Source organism: Capsicum annuum, chromosome 12 (genome assembly GCF_002878395.1).
Source record: "Capsicum annuum cultivar UCD-10X-F1 chromosome 12, UCD10Xv1.1, whole genome shotgun sequence".
NCBI classification, from domain to species: domain Eukaryota; kingdom Viridiplantae; phylum Streptophyta; class Magnoliopsida; order Solanales; family Solanaceae; genus Capsicum; species Capsicum annuum.
Genome location: NC_061122.1, coordinates 5,280,507 through 5,301,462, shown reverse-complemented (window position 1 = coordinate 5,301,462; position 20,956 = coordinate 5,280,507). Strand labels below are relative to the sequence as shown.

General features: G+C 33.6%; 1 long non-coding RNA gene across 2 annotated transcripts; it reads left to right on the top strand.

The window, feature by feature from the left end:
- Nucleotides 1-16,344: 16,344 nt before the first annotated feature.
- Nucleotides 16,345-19,875, top strand: LOC107851763. 2 transcript variants are annotated; one of them, XR_001669158.2, is made up of 4 exons: nucleotides 16,345-16,597; nucleotides 17,668-17,743; nucleotides 17,821-17,843; nucleotides 19,665-19,875. It is a non-coding gene; the product is annotated as an uncharacterized LOC107851763 (long non-coding RNA). The 2 variants fall into 2 exon arrangements; XR_007048115.1 differs by lacking the exon at nucleotides 19,665-19,875 and having other exon boundaries at nucleotides 17,821-18,849.
- Nucleotides 19,876-20,956: the final 1,081 nt, after the last annotated feature.

The following is a 20,956-nucleotide window of genomic DNA, read 5'->3' as shown; positions in this document are numbered from 1 at the left end:
TACAACCAGGCAACATTAAAATTATTTCATCTAACTTAAGAGTGATATTCTGTGAACATGGCATTTTTGTTAGTGAACAATTCAGCTTTGCAGGAAACCTTTTGGAAACCTTAAACACTCAGTTTTAACAAACATACAAGACTCAAGCTAGGAACTGTTAGCATTCACATATCTTTTTCTTATACAACTACAATGTCCAGGAATCTAGATGAAAAAGCAAGTTCACATGCGAGCAAAATTGAAGAAGTCCTTTGTAACTTTTTAATTATCACAATCACTCAAGAGATGAATCAGGAAAGTCCATTTATCTCCATTTACTTTTAATTTGTATGTCATGGGGACATGACATTATTTAAGAAATGGGGGTAGGGAAATATAATATTAACAAATATGTATGTTCTTTATTTTTTATTTTATTTTTATTATATATATATGTGTGTGTGTGTGTGTGTCATTTTTATTTTATTAATTAAAAAAATATATTACTATTATTTAGTTGTTTTTTAGGCACTTTATTTTATGTATTTCTACGGATTTCTTGGTTCGATTCTTTGTCATGGTAGTAATATTTTGAATCAAACACTTTTTTAGGATTTTTTAGTTAATTTTATATAAAAAAAAAATTGGCTGAAACTTAATCCGTTTTGAAAATCATGAGATTTGGAAAAAGTTGATCTAATCAAGTATGATTCTTGACTTGTATGACTACCTTTCCTAATTCATACATACTTATTGATGATTAAAATTATGATATTCACTAATCCCAAGTACATTGTGTGGTGAGTATATACTACCTAGTTTTCATGCTTATTTGAAAATCTAGAACTTGCCTTGAGTGTGGTTTCTAGGTAGATTTTGAGTTGAGAAACGAAAGTATGCCTTCCTTGTTAAACCATTGCTTAATTAACCTACCTTGTTGAATTCTATCCCTAGCTATCCTCCTTTGAGCCTAAAATAAATTATCCTTTGTTTATCGATCACCCATATTTAACCCTAAACCATTTGTCGTCATGACTTAAATTAATTGTTAACCCTATTTCCTTTTAGGCACTTTTGAGTATTGATTTGAAATGCAGAACATTGTGAGTGATGAAAGAAATATGTAAGATCCTTGATCTGACGGCATGAAGACAATTTAAAAAAAAAAGCAAAAAAAAAAAGAGAAAGAAAATGTGCAAATCCATGAAAATTATAAGGAAATTTTTTAAATAAAAAAAAAAAAGGAAAAAAAAAAAACAAAACACACACACATATATATATATGCAAGATTTTTGGTTCAAAAGAAAATGGAATGCAATGGTGTTTTAAGTAAGAAAGTAAAATATAGTGCCTACAGAAAATTTGAGCCACTATCATCCATACGTATCCTACTCATCTCTAAGCCTGCATTGCAACCTCATAAAAGTCCTACATGATCACAACTCAAAGACTCCTACATTAGTGGAGAATCACATAATAGTCAAGTTTATGGTTATTTTCGATAACACGAGATACTTCTTTGTTGAGAGTGAGTGAATTTTTTCTACATATGCCTCCTTTTTGTTCAATCAATATATCGTGTAATATATGGGCATCTCTCTTCATTTGGTAAGGTGCATTTGGGATTAGAAGAAAATTATTATTTTAATTCTCAATTTATAAATATGAGTATGGTTAAGAGATGTTGAACTCGTAGAGACTTCTTAGTCGATTCTTCTCTCCAAAATTTTCATGATTTTATTTTAAAATATTTTAGCCATTATAATTATGAATTCTCTTTGCTCGAGGCAAAGCAAATATTTAAGTATGGGGGAATTTGATAAGAGAAAAATAAAATATATAAATTTAATTATTATCTAATTTTAATATTAATATTTCTTTATCTTCTTTGCAAAAAGTGTCACGATTTAATAAGAAAACATCAAGTAAGGAAGATATGTGGCAAAATAAATACAAGTACTAATTTAAAAGAAAAGATCCAACACTAAAAGAAGATATCTAAGAAGTGCAAAACAAAGGAACTAAAAGCTGTTGCAAATATGCAAAATAAAGTTAGGCAATTTTCTTTTTTTACGTGGGACCTACAAGCTAAAAAGTAACGGAAACAAAGGAGAAAGAATGAAAAGAAAAAAGAAGAAGCAAGAGCTGTTGAGAAAACAATGAAAAATATATTGAGTCCTACCAATTAAAACAAAAGAAAAGGTAAGGAAAAAAAGAAAGTTGATTGGATGGTGCAGATTTGCTAAAATCAAACTTTCTACAAATGATAACAATTCATTTTTATTGGCGGAGAGAGACATACCTTCATCTAAAAAATAGAAGGCTTTCATTCATTTTCAGGAGAGCGATTTTGGGAGAAGAACACAACACTTATTATATTTTAGTTCTTATTTTGCTCTTTATTTTAATTGTTTTATGTGAAAAAATAATTCTAGTTCTTGCTTTTAATAAAATAGCAAAATTATTCATTTTAATATTTTCGTCTATTTTTCTTATTTAATGGAGAAAAATATTTCCGTTCATCGTATCAATTCTAGATTGGAGTAATTTTCTATTTTGTTGGGAGTATGGTGGATCTTGATATTTCCATCTAATAGTAAATATTATTCCTAAATTTTACGTACCTGAGCTAAAGCTTTCTACTTAATTTCTATCCGCTATCCGTATAGATGTTATTTAACGTGTTAACATCTATCTACTTTTGTACTACAAATTGACATATTACTAATTCCGTAATTGAGAGAGGCGGAAGCCGCAATACTGTTAATTGAAGTATTGCTAGAGTGTTAATATTTATTTAATGACATCTATCTATTTTATGTTATAAATAATTCTACACTTATTTTTAACCGAGAAGGGCAAATAGTGTATAGGAATTAGTTTTAACAAGTAAGGTAACCGAAAGGGACTTGCTAAAAAATGAACATGTTTTAGTTCAAGTACATATTTCTAGTTCTTTAACATTACTATTTTGGCAATCAATTGGCATATCCAAAAGGAGTGCATTTAATTGCTCAATTTCGGTAATTATACATAAATATAATTGTGAGAGGTATTTATACATATGCGAGAAATATAAATTGGGAATAAAGAATTTCACTATTACAGAAATATCTAGTGAAGTTAGGATCCCAACACCTTTTAATTTATATTAAAAAAAAAAAAAATCTCTGCTTACAAATTATTAATTAGTTAATTTACCACTCAACTTTTTATGATTTTCTCAAATAGTAATTAAAACAAGAAACGTTTATAGAATAGATAAACTAATCCCTATGGGTTCAACATCTTTCTATACTATTATTTGGAAGAGGGCGTGTTAAAAATATCTATATACGCCAGTGACCCATCAGCTTCCTTTAGAGATTTCAATGTGAGAATGGAATTACAGAGGGGTTGTATAATTTCTGAACATTAATTTATTAGTCAGATCTTGTGACACAACCTTAACTAGTATAACTAGGTTGTCTCGATCTTTTTTTTTTTTTTTGAAACTATTGTAAATTGTCAATTACAAGGGTTTATGAAGACTAAAGATTCAGACACACTAAGAATTTTCTGTGAAGTTGTGTGCCTTGCCTTCATCTTCTGTCGTCTTAATATAGCCTTTATCTTTAGTGATAGAAATCGAAACTACGAAACTAGAAACAACTAAGAAAACAAGTAAGGAGATAATCAATAAGGATAGAAATTAGACACAAAAAGAAGAAGTAACTAAGAAAAAAAAGAGTATATCAAACTCAATTACCCTCAATTACAATCTAATTCAAACACTTAACTCTTATGTAACCTAGATGGAGATGGTCTCCATTTAAACCAATGTTTCTAAACCAAAGTTTCAAATTTCCAAAGTTTCAACAAAAGAACACTCTCACTGAATGGAGAAGCATTCATCCATAATCAAGAAAAACTAAGAAAATAAGCTAGCCTCTAAAATACTTATAGTTTACGCTAATTATTACACTTTTAATGCCCAAAACTGACCCAAATACAAGAAAAGGCCCACTAAGGGTTGTTTTGATCCACTCTTGAAATGCTAGAGCAGATCAAAAGCATCTTGGGCCTAAGTCCCTTCCAAGGGGATTTCTAGCCCCGTTTTGCCTTCCCTTTTCTCCTCTAACGACCCTTGTACCACTGTGAGTGCGGTTATCAACAAATGGAACCTTCTTGATGGTAAGGAGTCTTCTTTAAGTACATCCTGCTTCATGAACAATTCTTAGATACTTTGAAGCTCCCGAGCTTGACTTCTAGTAAATAGCTTTGAGCTAATCTAGATTGAATCATCCTCTCCATCTTGAAAAGAATTTGACCTCAAATTCAAGGGGTGATCATCTTCTATCATATCAAAGCATGAAAGATCGCACACATTAAAGGTATTATGCACTTGATATTCTGGAGGAAGGTCAATCTTATAGGCTTTGTCATTTATCCTTTCAAGCACTTAAAATGGACCATCATACCGTGGCATCAATTTAGCTTTTCTTTGGGTTGGAAACCTATCCTTTTAGAGGTGCATCCACGCCATGTCACCCAATTTAAGCACTAGCCACCTCTTGATTCTTCTTCTCAAGGCAAATCATCACCATCTCATGCAACGTTTTCATGGTTTTCGCCCTCTTATTTCTATCTAAGTTTATCACAACATCACGAAGCAAAGAAGTGAGATCTAAAAGGGTAAGGGTGTTAAAACCATAAACACATTCAAAGGGAGTCATACCAATAGTCAAATAGATAACATGGTTATAAGCAAATTCGACTAGAGGTAGGTGGTCCTCCCAAGAGGCCATTTTTCCATTAACTAAGGTGCACAACGTAGAACCCAAGGTTCTATTTACCACCTTTGTTTTCCCACCCATTTGTGGGTTAGTGCCAAGCCTACCTATAACGCCCCGAGAGTACACTGTGGGTATCACACGGTGCTTATAGTCCTGAGGAACCACAATCTAACCCATGAGTTGGTACCTATTGTGAGCACTGAATAACATAACCATAAATGCAGAAGAATAACTGATACGCCATAATTTAATTACTGAAAACAAATACTGAGTTATGAATCTGAAGAAATAACTATCCGAGTCTAATAAAATACTGAAAATCTGAGATAGACTGAATAACTAATTGTAGTGTCAGAAAAGCCTCTAAACTGAATAACTGTGAGTTGTTGGGATAGGCCCCAACTAACTCCAACTAACTACTAGACTAAAAGTATGAAATAAAATAATTCATCCGCGAAATATGAGGACTCACCACTGCTACTGCTGAGAGTCTGAGAAGTCTAAGCCCGATCCAAAAACTTGGTGTCAGAACCTATAATATAATACATCATAGCACAAAATAAAGAGTATGCGATCAGTACTTTGAATGTACTGGTATGCTAAATGAGGTAGACTGATATGCATAGTTTCACGAACAGGAATAATAACTATCTGAATATACATGTAAGCATGGAGTACTGAATAGAGTGCATGAAATCTATAGGTACTGAAAATATGTGAAATTTGTACATACTGTGTATGCATAAATGTCTGTAAATACTGAAGGTACGTAGAATCTATAGATACTGGGAATGCCTGACCAAGAATATACTATGAACTGAATAAAATCTATAAACTAAAATAACTTATATTTGTATGCTTTGGTCAAACAACTGAAACTGAATAACTGAACTGAGACTAAAACTGAGACTGTGGGAGGTATCATCTAACCGACATTTCCCAATTTGAGCTAATTGGGGTCCAATCTGTAACCCCTGTTGGAAGGGTTTTAGTACCGTGCCACAGGTACTAACGCTGGCTGTGTGGATCCACTATACTGATGTACTGTCTTGAAGGACTAAGGGTGTCAAGCCTAATTTGAAGGGTGGCCCCTACGAGATAGTCAAGCCTAAAATGATGGATGACTTCTCATATCCTACACTGGTTACGTAGTTCCGGAGTATAGGGACTTCTACTAACAACTCTGCCTATCTGACGAGGAAGCTGTCATCCCTACACTCGCTCGGTGCTAAATCCTACTCCTAACTGAATGACACTGAAACACTAGACTGTCTGAGTTTAACTAATTATGATATCTGTCTGTTCTAATAATGCTCATAGTATGTTCTGAGACTAGTTTTAAGATACTGAAATGAGATTAAGTAAAAAACTATGGTTTTCGGGTATTCAATACTCCAGGACTCAAAAGCAATAATAGTAAAATGACACTAAAGCTTGGAGGACATAACATGAAGGCTTTTATTAAATATTCACTCTTGTAGGCATTTTATCAAACACTTGATATGCATGGTGTATATAGAGCATGAGAATTTGTTTAAAACTTGTAGTAAGGCACAACTTCAACACCACTATCACAAATCATGAATTAAATCAGTGGACAACAATATTCAAACATATGGAGTGTAGTAAAAGGCATCAATTTCGCTAAAACATGGTAGAGAACAAGATTCATGGGAATTCATGGTTTAATCATAATTAAAAATTAATATAACTTGAAAAGATCATAAATTTGAAATTTAAACCGTATACTTGGACTCCATGGGTGAAAGGAACCAATGGATGAACATCTAACATACTTGGGTTAATGAATTTGGGAGGATTGATGGAGAGTTCTTGGAATTTTGCCTTGAATTTGAAAGCTAGGGTTTCTTGTTCTTGAAGAGAAAAGATATCTTTGAGAGTAATTTTGAGAATAATGGGCATATAATGCCCTATTAGGCTTTAATTTTGTGTTTAGTACTAGTTTAGGGCTTAAGAAAATGACTAAATAGCCCCTTGGGAAAATTAAACTCAAAACTGGAAAACTGAAATTCCCGATTTTTGGCCCTGGGCGCGATGTGCCACTATCACGCCAAGCTTCTGAAAATGGACAATCGGGACCTGGAAATTTTTCGCAATGCGAAGCTATTGCGGTAAGCTTTTGGAATGCCATTTTGGCCACCTCCGTGACACGTCATTATCGCAGAGGCTCACTGGAAATTGCCAAATGTGAAATTGACCTCCTCCACGATGCGCCATGATCACGGAGCTTCAATGGAAACTGACAGTTGCCATTTTGACATACCCCGCGATGCGCTTCTAGCCTGAATGACGGTGTTTAACGACTGAAACCTAAAATAGCCATAACTTCTTGCTCGGTTATCGAATTTGGACAAATTTTATATCGTTGGAAAGATAATTTAAATTTCCTACGCATTGGCAGGCTCTAAACTGAAAAATACTGAGTGTTTCGAAAATTTTACAAAAGAATACTTATGTAATTGGGACTTAAATTATTCTAGAGAAATATGAGGTATTACACTACCCCACAACGACGTCCAAAAGTGAATAAGGAACTTAGAGTCCCTATCACTAACAATAGTCTTATAAATTCCATGTATTTTGACAACATGCTTAGTAAAAAAAGAATCCACTTTGGAAGCATCATCAATTTTATGACATAGAATAAAATAGGCCTTTTGAGAATCTATCAACCACAATAAAAATGCAATCTCTACCCCTCCCCATCCTAGACAACCCCAAAATAAAATCTATAGAGATGTCAATCCATGGGCATTAGGGAGTGGATAATGGGGTGTATAATCCTTGAAGGAGAAGGCCGAATGTTGTACTTCTACAATCCATGCATTGGCCACAAATTCTAGCAACATCTTGATGCATCTTGGACCAATAGAATTATTCTTCTAGGATTTAAAGAGTCTTGTAGATTCCAAAGTGACCCATCATACCCCCATCATGTTCCTCTCTTACAAAAAATTATCTCCATGAGCTAGAGGGCACACACAACCTTCTTTCTTTGAACAAGAAACCATCAAACTTGGAGTAGGGCATATAAGCCTTATAACTCTCCCACCTTTCCCTGCCCCATGTCTCACAATCTTGGTAGATTTGAGGAAATTTGGTGTCCTTGGGATGCTTGCCGTTAGACTCTCAAATTCATCAACTTAGAAGACAATGTAGAGATTAGCACATGCTTCCTAGACAATGCATGAGCTACCATATTTTTCTTCCCCTTTTTGTATTAAATTACATAAGGGAAAGTCTTTAGGGAAAAAATTCATTTGGCATGTCTTTGTTTAACTTGTTTTAAGTCCAGAAATGCTTCAATGATTCATGGTCGGTTCGAATCACGAACTCCTTGGGCCACAAATAATGTTGCCAATTACCCAATGTTTTAACCAAGACATATCACTCTAGATCATAAGTGGAATAATTTAGAGTCACGCCCTTGAGCTTTTCACTAAAGTAGGCAATAGGTTTATTGTCTTGCATTAAGATGACACCTATCCCTTACCTTACCGGCATCACATTCATTTTCAAACATCTTATCAAAATTGGGTAGTTACAATAAGGAGGTGGAGGTAAGCATAACCTTCAAAGATTCAAATGCACTGGCTTGTGTTGACACCTAATTTTTGTCTTCCACATTATAAATTAGTTTTTGAATTTATCAATTTTAAATAGTTTTAAAATATTTATTTTAAGTTATTTTGAAACAAATTTCAACTCTACCTTTTGAATTTAGGTGAAATTAATATATATTTAGTGTTTAATTATACATAATTATATAATTATCAATTAAATAAAATGATTTAGAATTTATTTGGAGTGAAAAATTACAAATATTCTATCTTTCTCAAGATCGTCTGAAAATAAGAAATTGATGACATAATTAGTTTCTTAATTTTTATTTATTATTATTATTATTATTATTATTGAAAAAAAAAAAGAAATAAAAGAAAATTGTGTTGTATTAAATATTTAGTTTAAGATTATTAAATTTGAGAAATTCGTTAAATTAATTGAAAGATAATTTCGTCTCAACTTTATCCGAATTTACTCAATTAGGACTATTTTCATTAACATTAAATAGCCTCTCCTATCTTTTTGGGCCAGCCTTTCAGCCAGCCCAATGTTAAGAGCAACACCAGCCCACACCCCATTACCCGTCCAATTACCTTGGCCCAATTTTACCCCAATCAGCAAATGGAACCACCTCCACAAAACTGACCCGACCCACAAACATTATTTTCCCTTTCCCTTAACAGCTGTTGAACAACAGCAACCCCCCAACGTTAACAAATCAACAACAGCGTACAAAAAACGAACGAATCTCTTTCTCTTTCCTTCGTTTGATTTTTGCATACCTCGAGCTTCAATATTTGACTTTTCTTCAAGATAGGTGTGTTCCTTGCTTCAAAATCTCATTCAAATCAAAAACATTATAGTGAAAGCCGGATTTTAGGAGGTGTGTCTTCCTCCACAGATTTTCTTTTAACTTGCTTCAATCAATCTCTCATACCCGGCTCAAACGGCTATTTTTGAAATTCAAACCAATATTTTTTTTCTATAAATAGAAGTTGAAAAGAAAGAGAAAGAGGGGGGAATTTTTGGGGAAAAACTTGGAGGGCGCATGCTTCTAACCTCACCAACCAGAAATTCTCGAAGCTCCGGTGGTGAAAGTCCATTTGATTAAGGCTCGTCTATCCCCATTCGCTGCCCGGAAAAAGGTAAACACCTTTCTCTTTCAGTTTTTGTTTTCTTATTTCCTTATTAGCATCCTCGTCATCGTAATTGCTGGGATTATTCGCTGTAGAAATCAAGGATTTTATTGTATTATACTTGCTTTGTCGATAATCTAGACTCCAATGTGAATGAAATGGTGTATATTTGATTAAATCTCGAAGGTCACATTTTTGCCTTGTGTTCACTGTTTGTACGTTGTATGTTTTAACTTTGTATAAAATACGTTGTCATTGTGAAATATATCCTTTAGCGATTAAGTTCCAATATAAACCGAGGGAGTACTACTTTTTTATCTTTAATTGGAAAAGTATGTAGTATAATTTTACTTTGGCATAAGATGGAGTTGGTACAGTTTAACGAACCCAGTATTCTCTTTAGATGTCTTATGTTGAGTATCTTATAATAGTGGAACTCTGGAAGTAATATAAATATTGTAGCAATCCTTTCTATATCAACATGTGGGGTTAAGGATGATTGTGCATTTTGTGACTAATATTTTGCTGCTAGTTTTCTTATTTTCTGTTCTATTCTTCTCTTTATTGTATATGTATGTTTAAAAGTTGAAAATGAGATTTTCCATGCATTCTTGATATCTCCCAAAAGCAAATAACCTTTGAAATGGTTGTCCAGACCTAAAATATCTACAGTTTGCCGTACTATAATGTTGAGACTGTGAAAAGTTTGAAGATCTATGAATGTAAATGCTAAGTTGTTAACATTGGTCTCCCAGTTTTTTTTTGTTTCAATTCTCATAGTATCTTCTTTGGTATTTGAAATACCTGTTCTCCTAGTTTTGTTTCAATTCTCATAGTATATGCTTTGGTGTTTGAACTATATAGATTACGTTTTGAGTTCTTTCACTTTGGATAAATTATTTTGAACTTTGTATTAAGCTTTGAATACTTTCACTTTGGATAAATTCTCATGGTATCTTCTTTGGTGTTTGAAATACCTATTTTTCTTCATTCTTTCACTTTTGGATAAATTATTTTGAACTTATACTAATTTGGTGTATTTTCCTTGATGCACGCGATTTCATCGAGTCCATTGGGCTCCATTCTCCCTCTCTGGCATTTATGGCATATATATATATATATATATATATATCCCACTTCCCCGAGTCAAAACTTCATGCAGAAGTCCCAAAAATGAACCAAAGGACAAGAAACAGGGCTGGTATACAGCTGATATACGTTGGAAGCGGCAGCTTCACACTTTTTCACCGTGCACAATAAAAAATAGAGGGGAAATAAGCAGGTTTTCACGCAGACATACACTGTATATGCAGTGATATACAGTAAAACGTGAAGAAATTTGAGACTGATATACATGTGGTATATATCTGTATCAATGGACTAAAAGTCCATAAAGAATGGGCCCCAGATTTAGGAAAAGGCCCAAATTCTAACTCTTCTTATCCATTTTCTTGTAAATTCTATCTTATGTGTTCGTATTAATTAATTTGGTTAGCCTATATAAATTCCCTTGAAATCGTTACTTTTTATTTATCTCTTTATTTTTTCCTGCATATTTTATTTTTAGCGAAATATTCAAAATTAATAAAATACATCTTTCTTTATGTTTTTTCAAGAATGAACTTTTAAAAGTTAAAATCGCATTTTTTTTTTTGTTAAAGTAGTTAAAAGGAATTCTCATTGACCTAAACTCAATTCTCTTTACGAAAGGTAAAGTATGTTCACTAATTAGTCAAGGTTCATAATTTGTTTAAATCGATATTTCTTATCAAAAATGATATTCAAAATCATTCTTTTGTTTGAAAGAATAATCTATAAAGGAAATAGGTTTCAGATCGACCTTCTCCACAAAAATTTGCCCAAGTTAAACAAGATTAATCTTTTGCCTAGTCAAATCAATGTCATTGTTTAAATGTTAAATAAATAATTTAATATTTTCTAATAAAATCAAGTCTTTGCAAAAATTACCCACTTTTAGTTAGTCAAGTTAGTTCTTTTGGTAAACCATTTTAAACGGACGCTCCTAAGTGTCTTAAAAACCTTTTAGGACGTTAATTGAACCCTTACCTAGAATCTCTAGTTTTAAAAGTTTATTTCTATTTTTGAATCTTTGAAACTATTTTTAAGTTTTCTTGACTTTTTCTATAAAAAATCAAGTGGCGACTCTGTAAATTTTCTTAAAATTATTTCAAAAATTTTCTCAACTCTTTTTGAAATAGTTTTAAGATCAAAACCATTTTTCTCGCCAAATGAAGCTCGAAAAGGGATAAACAACTTGCACATCACCCCATTTAAAAGGTTTGTCCTTACAGATCACCTCGATCAAGAGCGGTGATGAAGCCAAATCCTTTGACAAACTACCTATAAAAACTTGCCAACCTATGGAAGATTCATATTCACTAACGGATTACGGAGTTGGCCAATTCTTGATGGCATCTATCTTAGACTAATTCACTTCGACTCCTCTTGAGCTTACGACAAATCCCAAAAATACTGCTTCATTCATACCAAAAGAGCACTTTTCAAGATTAGCATACAATTTTTCTCTTCTAAGCACATCAAATACACTTTTCAAATGTAAAACATGCTCTTCTTGGGATTTGCTATAAACAAGGACATCATCAAAGTATACCACAACAAATTTCCAATGAAAAACTTCATCACATGATATATCGACCTCATAAAAGTACTAAGAGCGTTGGTAAGACCCAAAGGCATGACCATCTATTCATATAGACCAAACTTCGTCTTGAATAAGGGCTTTCACTAATCATCCGGTTGCATCCGAATTTGGTGGTACCCACTCCTATGATCTATTTTAGAGAACACACATAAACCATTCAAATAATCAAGCATAAATCCAAATAAGGAATCGGGTGGCGATACTTTACCATTATTTTATTAATGGCTCGACTATCAACACACATGTGCCATGTACCATCTTTCTTTAGCACTAGAAACACTGGAATCACACATGGACTCATACTTTATTTGATGTATCCCTTGTTGAGAAAACCCTCAACTTGGCTTTGAATCTCTTTGCTATCCATAGGTTCACTTTGATAAGCCATCTTGTTTGGTAATTGAGAGACCGACACAAAGTCTATTTGGTGTTCAATTTCCCAAAGTAGGGGAACCCTTTTGGAAGTTCCTTTGGGAGCACATCTTCATAATCCTGCAAAACAAGGGAGATAGAATGGGGAATAGAAAAAGTATAGGGGTTAATATTAAAAACATGGGCTATGAGGATCATAGGTGTTTTGTCATCATGCTCTTTGAAGAGATCTTTGTTCCTAGCCAACATCACAGTTTGATTCTTTTCTTTCAACCTCTTTCTTTCCTTCCCTTTTGCATCTTCCTTTTTAATGGTCTCCTCTTCTCTCACCTTTCTTTCTTTCTCCTTTAACTCCCTTAATCTTTGATGGGTTTCATTCACTTGTAAGGGTGAGAGGGGATGTAGAGTAAACTTTCGACCATTCAACTTAAAGGAATATCGATTGGTTTTCCCATCATTCTTAGTCGACCAATCATATTCCCTTGGTCTTCCCAAAAAAATGTGACAAGCTTGTATGGGAATCATATTACATAGCACCTCATCTTGGTAATTCCCAACTTTGAAACAAATTGCAACTTGCCAAGTTACTTTTAACTCTCCACATTCATTCAACCATTGCAGTTTGTATGGATTAACACGCTTGGTGGTGGGTAGCTTTAGTAAGTCAACCATGGTAGCACTAGCTACATTGGCACAACTATCACTATCAATGATCAATGAGAATACATTCTCCTTGATAAGACACTTAGTATAGAATAAATTTTTCCTTTGACTTGGGTTATCTTAAGCCTTACAAATCATTACTCATCTTGCCACAAAGTTAGTCACTTCAAACTCTCCATCTTGAGGCAAAACATCTTCATTATCTCCTTCTTCTTGTACCTCTTTTTCAACTTGCTCTCCATCTTGGGATTCTTCATCATTCTGATCCACTTCTAATCCCACCTCTTCTCCAAGGTAATACAATTTTCCTTTCCTAAGGATCAGATTTCTTTGGTTGGAATATTTATTTGCCTTCTGTCTCCATAGTATTTAAAACATTGAAAACCTTTAGGATTGGAAAAAGGATATTCTTTACCTTCATTTTGGTAGGTACTTTGGAGTGCTCTTCTATACGGGCTTTTTGTTATTGGACTTGTAGTCTTTGTTCTTGTTCCATCCTAATTAAGATTGAACTAACTCTTTATTCTTACTCCAAATGTTAGTAGATGGGTACCCCTTTGGTTTGTAAGTAACTCTTTCATTGATATCTCTCTCAATATCCAAGACCGCTTGGAAGATTTCTTCTATGATCTCAAACTTGTTGATTGTTATGCATGAGGAGATATCCTTGTTCAACCCAACGTTAAAGCGTAGATATCATGGTTCACATTGTCTCGATGATCGAGCTTCAAGATAAATTATTAGAATTCATTATAATAGGCTATAACACTCTTGCTACCTTGCCTCAAGTTATACAACTTGGCAAGTAGCTCATGTGTATAACTCTCCAGAACATACCTTTGTCTCATGAATACCTTCAACGCATCCCGGGGGGAGTTTTCCTTCATTCAACACATTTACAAATATCTTGACATAATCCTACCAGGTATTGGGCATACCCTTTAAAATAGGCTATGACATAGCAACTCTTCTTCTCTTTGGTAATATGATTAACTTGTAAGATCCTTTCACAAGAGGACTCCTATGAGAGATAATCTTCGAGAATATTTTTCCTTTTAAAGTTGGAAGACTAACCTTGATTGACTTGATTCCCATATCTCGATCCCTATTACCATATTGGTTTCCTTGATCATAACCTTGAGGGTCAGTTTTCTATGTTTCATCTTCCATTACCACCATATTGGTTCCATTAATCATGACCTTGGAGTCGGTTTCCCAAGTTTCCTCTACTATTAGGCGCTAGACCAAATCTTTCTTCTCAACCTCGATAATCTCATTGATCCATTGGTCTATCTCTCATTTTCTCTACCAGTATTTCGGCTTCATCGAATGCTCTGAAATCCACTTATTGTTTTTCTTTTTTTTCCTCATATATTTGGATAGGTTGGTTTTGGTTAAGGAGTGCTTGGAATATGGGATCTGGTTTAGTAAAGGTTCGGGTATTTAGGTTTTAGATTCATTATGTTGTCATTGGTTGAATTGTGGTTGGTGTGGTCAAACGAGATCTTTGCTTTGTGGATATGTAGAGGCTTTAGAAATGAAATCATGTGCTTGTATTGGTGGATTGATCATTTGGTGATGATTTTTTTAGGAAATATGAACGAAAGGATTTAGAGCATGTCCATTATTCGAAGCATGGTAGTGTTGAGGTATGGTTAGGGGTGTGTTTTGTCGACCTTCCATGATATCCACTCTTCCACCTATGAGGGATACACTACCTTTAACAGAATCCACCTTAAGGTCAAGTGAAAATTTATCTTAGGGTCCATAGAATTAATTTTATGATTGATAGTTTCAATGGCCGCTAAGATAGCATTTGTAGAGTGGTTATCCATTGTTTTGTGAAGTTTTGCCTTCCATAGCCATTGTACCTATTCATAAAGACATTCAGAAAAATAACAAACTCACTAGCGTTAAGGAAATTAACCTCACAAACTCTTCACACTTTTTTTTACCTCACACTTAGTGATATAAGCCAAGTGGCCACCATAGCTTGTAATGATATCTTTAGAAGCCAATACATGAAGAATCACTCTTTGGTCGCATTGAGGGTACAAGAACATATATGGAGGGGCCGATTTGAGCACACTATAGAGCAATCTTGTATGTGGAAGGTTGAGCATTGAAGACTTGAAGACTCACAGTTTTGGCCAACACTTGAATACTTAAGATTTTTTGTCACCTTTCATTAAGGGTGTTTTAGGGACTACACTTGTTGATTCCCAACACCCCATGGCCACCCTTTTTATTAAGGGTAAAAGAGTCATTTTATCTCTCATTTGTAATAAGACTATATATAGTCCCTTATTAGGTCTTTACTCTTTAGTTTTCATTGATATGAGATACCGAAAGACTTTTCCTCTCTTGTGGGAGTAGACCACAAATCCTCTCTTATGAGAGTAGACCAAAATTGTAACTAGGGTAGCATTAGTGTGGAATCACTTTTATAGCATTTTGGCTTGAGATGTTGGTGCTTGAGGAGGTAACGTCCCTCTTGTGTCTCCGTAAGAGAGTGGTGATTGTGTGTGTAGGTGTTAAAGGTCCTTATATTTAATATATCTTAGGGTTCTTAGGGTTTATACATCCATTTGTCATTCTATCTATCCATTTTATCTATTGAAATCTTTTGCTTTTGTGTTTGTGTTCTTGTAGCCGTGTTGTGTTCTTCTTGTTCTTGTGTTGTTTGTGGACTGTTTTGAGTCATTGTGGACTGTCTCGTATTATTTGGTATCAAATCCATCACTGATTTTTTTCCCACAAGATAAATCTTAGGCTTGGTTAGTTGACAATAAAAAAAAAGTGTTGAAAACTGAAAAATTCAAAACGAAGAAAATCTGTCCATTTTTGTGTCTTGGCCGAAATTGTGTTCTTGTTATGTCTTGGCCGAGATTTTTTACTTGTCTTGATTGTTTCTAGTGTTAGTTTTATTCTTCACTAACACCATTGAGTCAATATCTAAGTTTGAGCTTGAATTTATTGATATTGTTGTTGTGGACCTAAGCCTTGGCTGATTGTTGTTGGTATTGTTATTGAAGGTTCAAGGCTTGGACGTGTGGTGTGTTGTTGGTTCAAGGTTTGAACGTGTATTATGGATATGGTGTTGCGGTTTGAACGTGTGTTGTGTTGTTGGTTCCAGGTGAAATTCTCGCGGTGAAATTCCTGGAGATATATTGATAAACATCCTCCTGGCATCGTCAGTCTTAACGAGGGCACACATTGTTTGCCATTAGTAAACGGGGCATTTCATTGGATTGACATGCTTGGAGATTATTCTATGCCTTCAATAAGTTATTCAGTGGTTTCATTTAGTATTTCTAATGAAGTATATGGAGATATACCTTTTCCAGAGCAATTATCGTGCTTGCAAAGACGAGTCATCACGTGTGGCATTTCAGCGTTGGATGGTATGCTAATTATGATCTCCAGGGAACATTTAAGCTATATGGGTATTGAAAGACTACATATTGGACTTCGTTGTTAACTGTCAAAGATCCTCACATTCGTCATTTGGCCATACCGAAATATAGGTTTACGGATGGTGAATTGCTATACTGGGGCTTAGGTACGGGAGGGCATGCATTTAGGACTCTCAATGGGCCATTTGGAGTATGGCCTTGATGTGATTGCTAATTCAGACTGGACTCGCTTTTACAGAAAGCTTAATCTCTCCCAAATCACACTTATTTAGTGTTTGTTTATGTATGATCGAGGCACTGTTTAATCTTTACAACCTCTTACTCCTATTATTAGTTTATCTGTTGCTCGCTAATGATCATATTGTCAGCTTGCTTACTCTTGTTCTCAGTTTCAATACAAGCTATTCCGGGTTTTCTCTTTGTATTTCTATACCTCACTCGCTATTAGAGTAGAGCCGGGGATCTATTGGAAACAATCTCGCTATCTCACCTCTGAGGTAGTGGTATGGATTGCGTACACATACCCTCCTAAATCCCACTTGGTGGGTATATATTGGGTATGTTGTTGTTGTTCTCACCATTAGAGTACCATTCTAAATCGGAATACGATTGAGGTTTGATGATTTATTGGGACTAATTTATATAATATAATTAAAGAAGGTAGCATATTTAAGTTGATTATCTTATCATTTAAGAAAATGATAAAGAAAAATTATAAAGTTGACTGAAAATAATACATAAAAGTGATCTTAAACTTGACACTAAATTTTAACTTTGATTCTAAACTTTGACAGTGCACAAATATGACCTTTATCTATTCCAAAGTGCACAATATGACCTTCAGTCCTATGTGGTAAAATGCGTGTGTTACACGCAAAATGACGCGCGTGCTACATAAATTCTAAGCCTTTCAACGGTAAAAAATGGGCTAATTGACTATAATACCCTTACTAATTCCTTTTTATATACCTTACCTTTTACAAATCAAATTCCCACTTCTCCAACAACTTTTCTCTAATATTTTTCCAAATGACATCTAATTTCTTTTGTCATTGCAGAAAAAGAGCAATATTGAAACTTTCTTGGTCTGTAAACAACCCAGGTCGTTGGTTTCTTGGATGTGAAGATGGTCGGGTAAGGTTGCATAGTAGATTTACTTTTCTTTTCATTGAAGATTAAATTTTTATGGTTGTTTTGTTCTTCTTAAACAGGTTGGATGCAAGTATTTTCGATGGTATGCAGTTGATTATCCTGAACATGCTAGAACATGCAAGTATTAACTCTTTAGCTGTTTCTTTTTTTCTTTCAAGAAAGATGAGACTGAGTATGAAAAAAGGTCAAATCTTTAATCTGTTAAGAATTGACTCAACAACAACGACCTTAGACCTTGACCTTGGAAGGTGGAGCGGTTGTTTCCTATAGACCCTTGGCTCACGGAAAAAGAAATAGCGTAAGTGAAGAAGCCATAGAAAAATACTATAGGAAACATGACAGAACATTCTGAAATAAATGAACAGTAATTACAACAAAATAATACGATAATCAAAGTATTGAAACTACATGAGTAATACTGTGGCTACTAGTAAGGAAGGATAAACGAGATAACATTCTACTGCCTACTAACCTTTTACCGTAATCCATGTTCTTTACAACCTCCTATATGAGGCCATGACCTCGATAAGCTGAAATTGCGGAATGTCGGGGAAAGAAACTTGTTCGTGAAGCGTTTCAATTAAAGTATGAAATTCTATGTCCTCCCAAACTTGCAAATTACTCCTATAACCTCAGTTCCATATGAATTTCTTAACCTTGTACCCTTTGTATTCGTTAAACTGACATGAATTAGTGAGAATATAAGTGCGAAGTTTTTAGCTGTTATTCACATTTTATTACATGATGACTTTATTAAGAAGAAAAAAGATTTTATTAAGAAAAAAAAGATGGTTCGTGAAAGTTTGAGAAATTTCTTTTGTAACTGCATGTTGTTGTAGCATGTTAAGTTCAACTTTGAATGTTCTTCTGGATCTTTAATATTTGGTTTTAATTGTTGTAGATCTTGAAAGGTTTTTGTTGTGTTTTTATTGTTCATCACAATCTTCACCTCTTGTTAAAATTGAAAATACAACACTAAAATAGCCTTAAACGATTGTGTTGGTATCTTGACGTCTTGATCGTGAATTGTTGGCCTTGTTGTTGTTGGAGGTGGACGTTTGGAGTGTTGTGTTATTGTTGAAGTTGTTATTGATGTTGTTCACAACTAACTTAGTTTAATGAATAAATTATCAAAGATATGAGTTGGTTTTCGGTACGAATATATGTTTGAGATGTGTTTGATTTGACAGATCAAACTAGACACAGCAAATACATTAATAAAAAATGACTAGAAACTAACGTGATTAAGCCTCCTATAATTATCCATTTTATACTGGAGTGATCACTATACACGAATGCGTCTCAATAAAATTAGTGGTTTAAAGCTAAATTTTAATAAAAGTTTAGACATACAAACAAAAATACTATTTGGTGTAGTATTTTTAAAAGATACATAATCTTTAACTTTACATATTAATATGATTATTAATAAAAGTAAAGATTTGTTTGAGTTAATGAGATGTTAGTCATTTATTTGCAATGCATAACTTTGGCTATTGTTGTTAAAACTTTATTTATTAATATAAAATTTGAATTGTTTAGTTTAAAGTTTTAAAATATTTCTTGTAAAAATGGAAACTTTTTTCTTTTTTAGATAATTTCTTAAAATGTATTTCATAATCTTCATTATCATTTCAAGGTAAAGTTGAAATCTCAGAGTTTAATATTAAAATTTTTGCGACCTCAAAATTTTAGGGACTAAAGCGAAAACTTTACTAACCTTACCCTTGAGCCACGCCTTCATATAATATATGATTGTCCATCTTGTTTTTTCTCTGCAACGGTAGAGGCATTGCCACTACTACTAGTTGCCATTTCCTTGGATTCATATCTTCTTCAATTGGAAGCGTTCTTTTCGAACCCTCGAGAGCAACACCAAGAATTATGTTCTCTTCTAATGCAGGTTTTGATGGCACAGATGGTTGTGTGACTAATCATTATCAAGAAAAATACAGACTATTATTCATATTCTGTTGGTGGTTTATTTACTCTTTATGTAAATAGTCTATAATCTGTAGCTGAAAGTGTCATTAATAATTGAAGGTTTTAAGTACTAATGGGTGTGAAATTCTGAGGTTTATTTTATTTTTTGATAAAGATTAAATTTTTATTGCTATAATTGAGTAGTCGATTTAGTTATAGATTTCAAATTAGTGTGTATAGTTTCTTGAATTTGTCTGAAGTATTTGCTGTAAAGACTACATTTTTATTGTTCATGACAAGTCAATTGTTGAGAATTAGCTCTAATATTTGCTTTTGTTGTGGGGGGTGACCATTGGAGCAATCGTAGAGTTGCAATATTAGATTCTTATTGCTAAACTAAAAAGAGTAGTTCGGTGCACTAAGTTTCGTTGTTCGCACGGCCTGGGAAAGGATCGGGCCACAAAGTTATATTGTACACAGCATTTACACTCTGCATTTCTCTAAGAGACTGATTCCACTTTTCATAGTTTGAATCCGTGAACAGTCAATAGTCGAAAGTGTCATTAATTGTAGGTTTTAAGTACTAATGGCCGTGAAATTGCTAGGTTTATATTTATATTTTGGTAAAGATTAAATTTCTACTGCAACATTATTGAGTAGTCAAGTGTCGGGAGTAGCTTATAGTTATCACTTTCAAACTAGTAATAGGTATAAATATGTTGGCTTTAACTTGTTTTTTGGGGTAAAGATTAGATTTTATTGATTATAACTCATAATTAGTCAATTGCGAAGAATTAACTCAATCTTTATTTTATTGTGTAAGGGTGAGCATTGGCATAGCGATAGAGTTGCATTATTAATCTTTTAGGTAAAATTTCTTGTGAGGTAGAGACTATTTTATTGATGATGATTAGTCAATTGTTGAAAGTTAACTCTAGTATGTAGTTTTATTGTGTGAGAGCGAGCATTGATGCAATGGTCGAGTTGTGATATTAACTTCTTGGGTTTATCTACTTTGATGATAAAGAAAATATTTTTATTGATAATGATTAGTACATTATTTCTTAGATATTTACTTATTAAAAAAAATAAGAAGAATTAATCAATTGTTGTGTTAGTTCTAACATGTGCTTTTATCACACGAGAGTGAGCATTGGCGCAGTGGTAGAATTGCTCCTTCTATGACCTACAACCTCTTTGCAGCAATGCATGGGGTTGCATGTTGTTGGACCAATATTATTAACATATTTTTAATATATTGAACAAATAAAA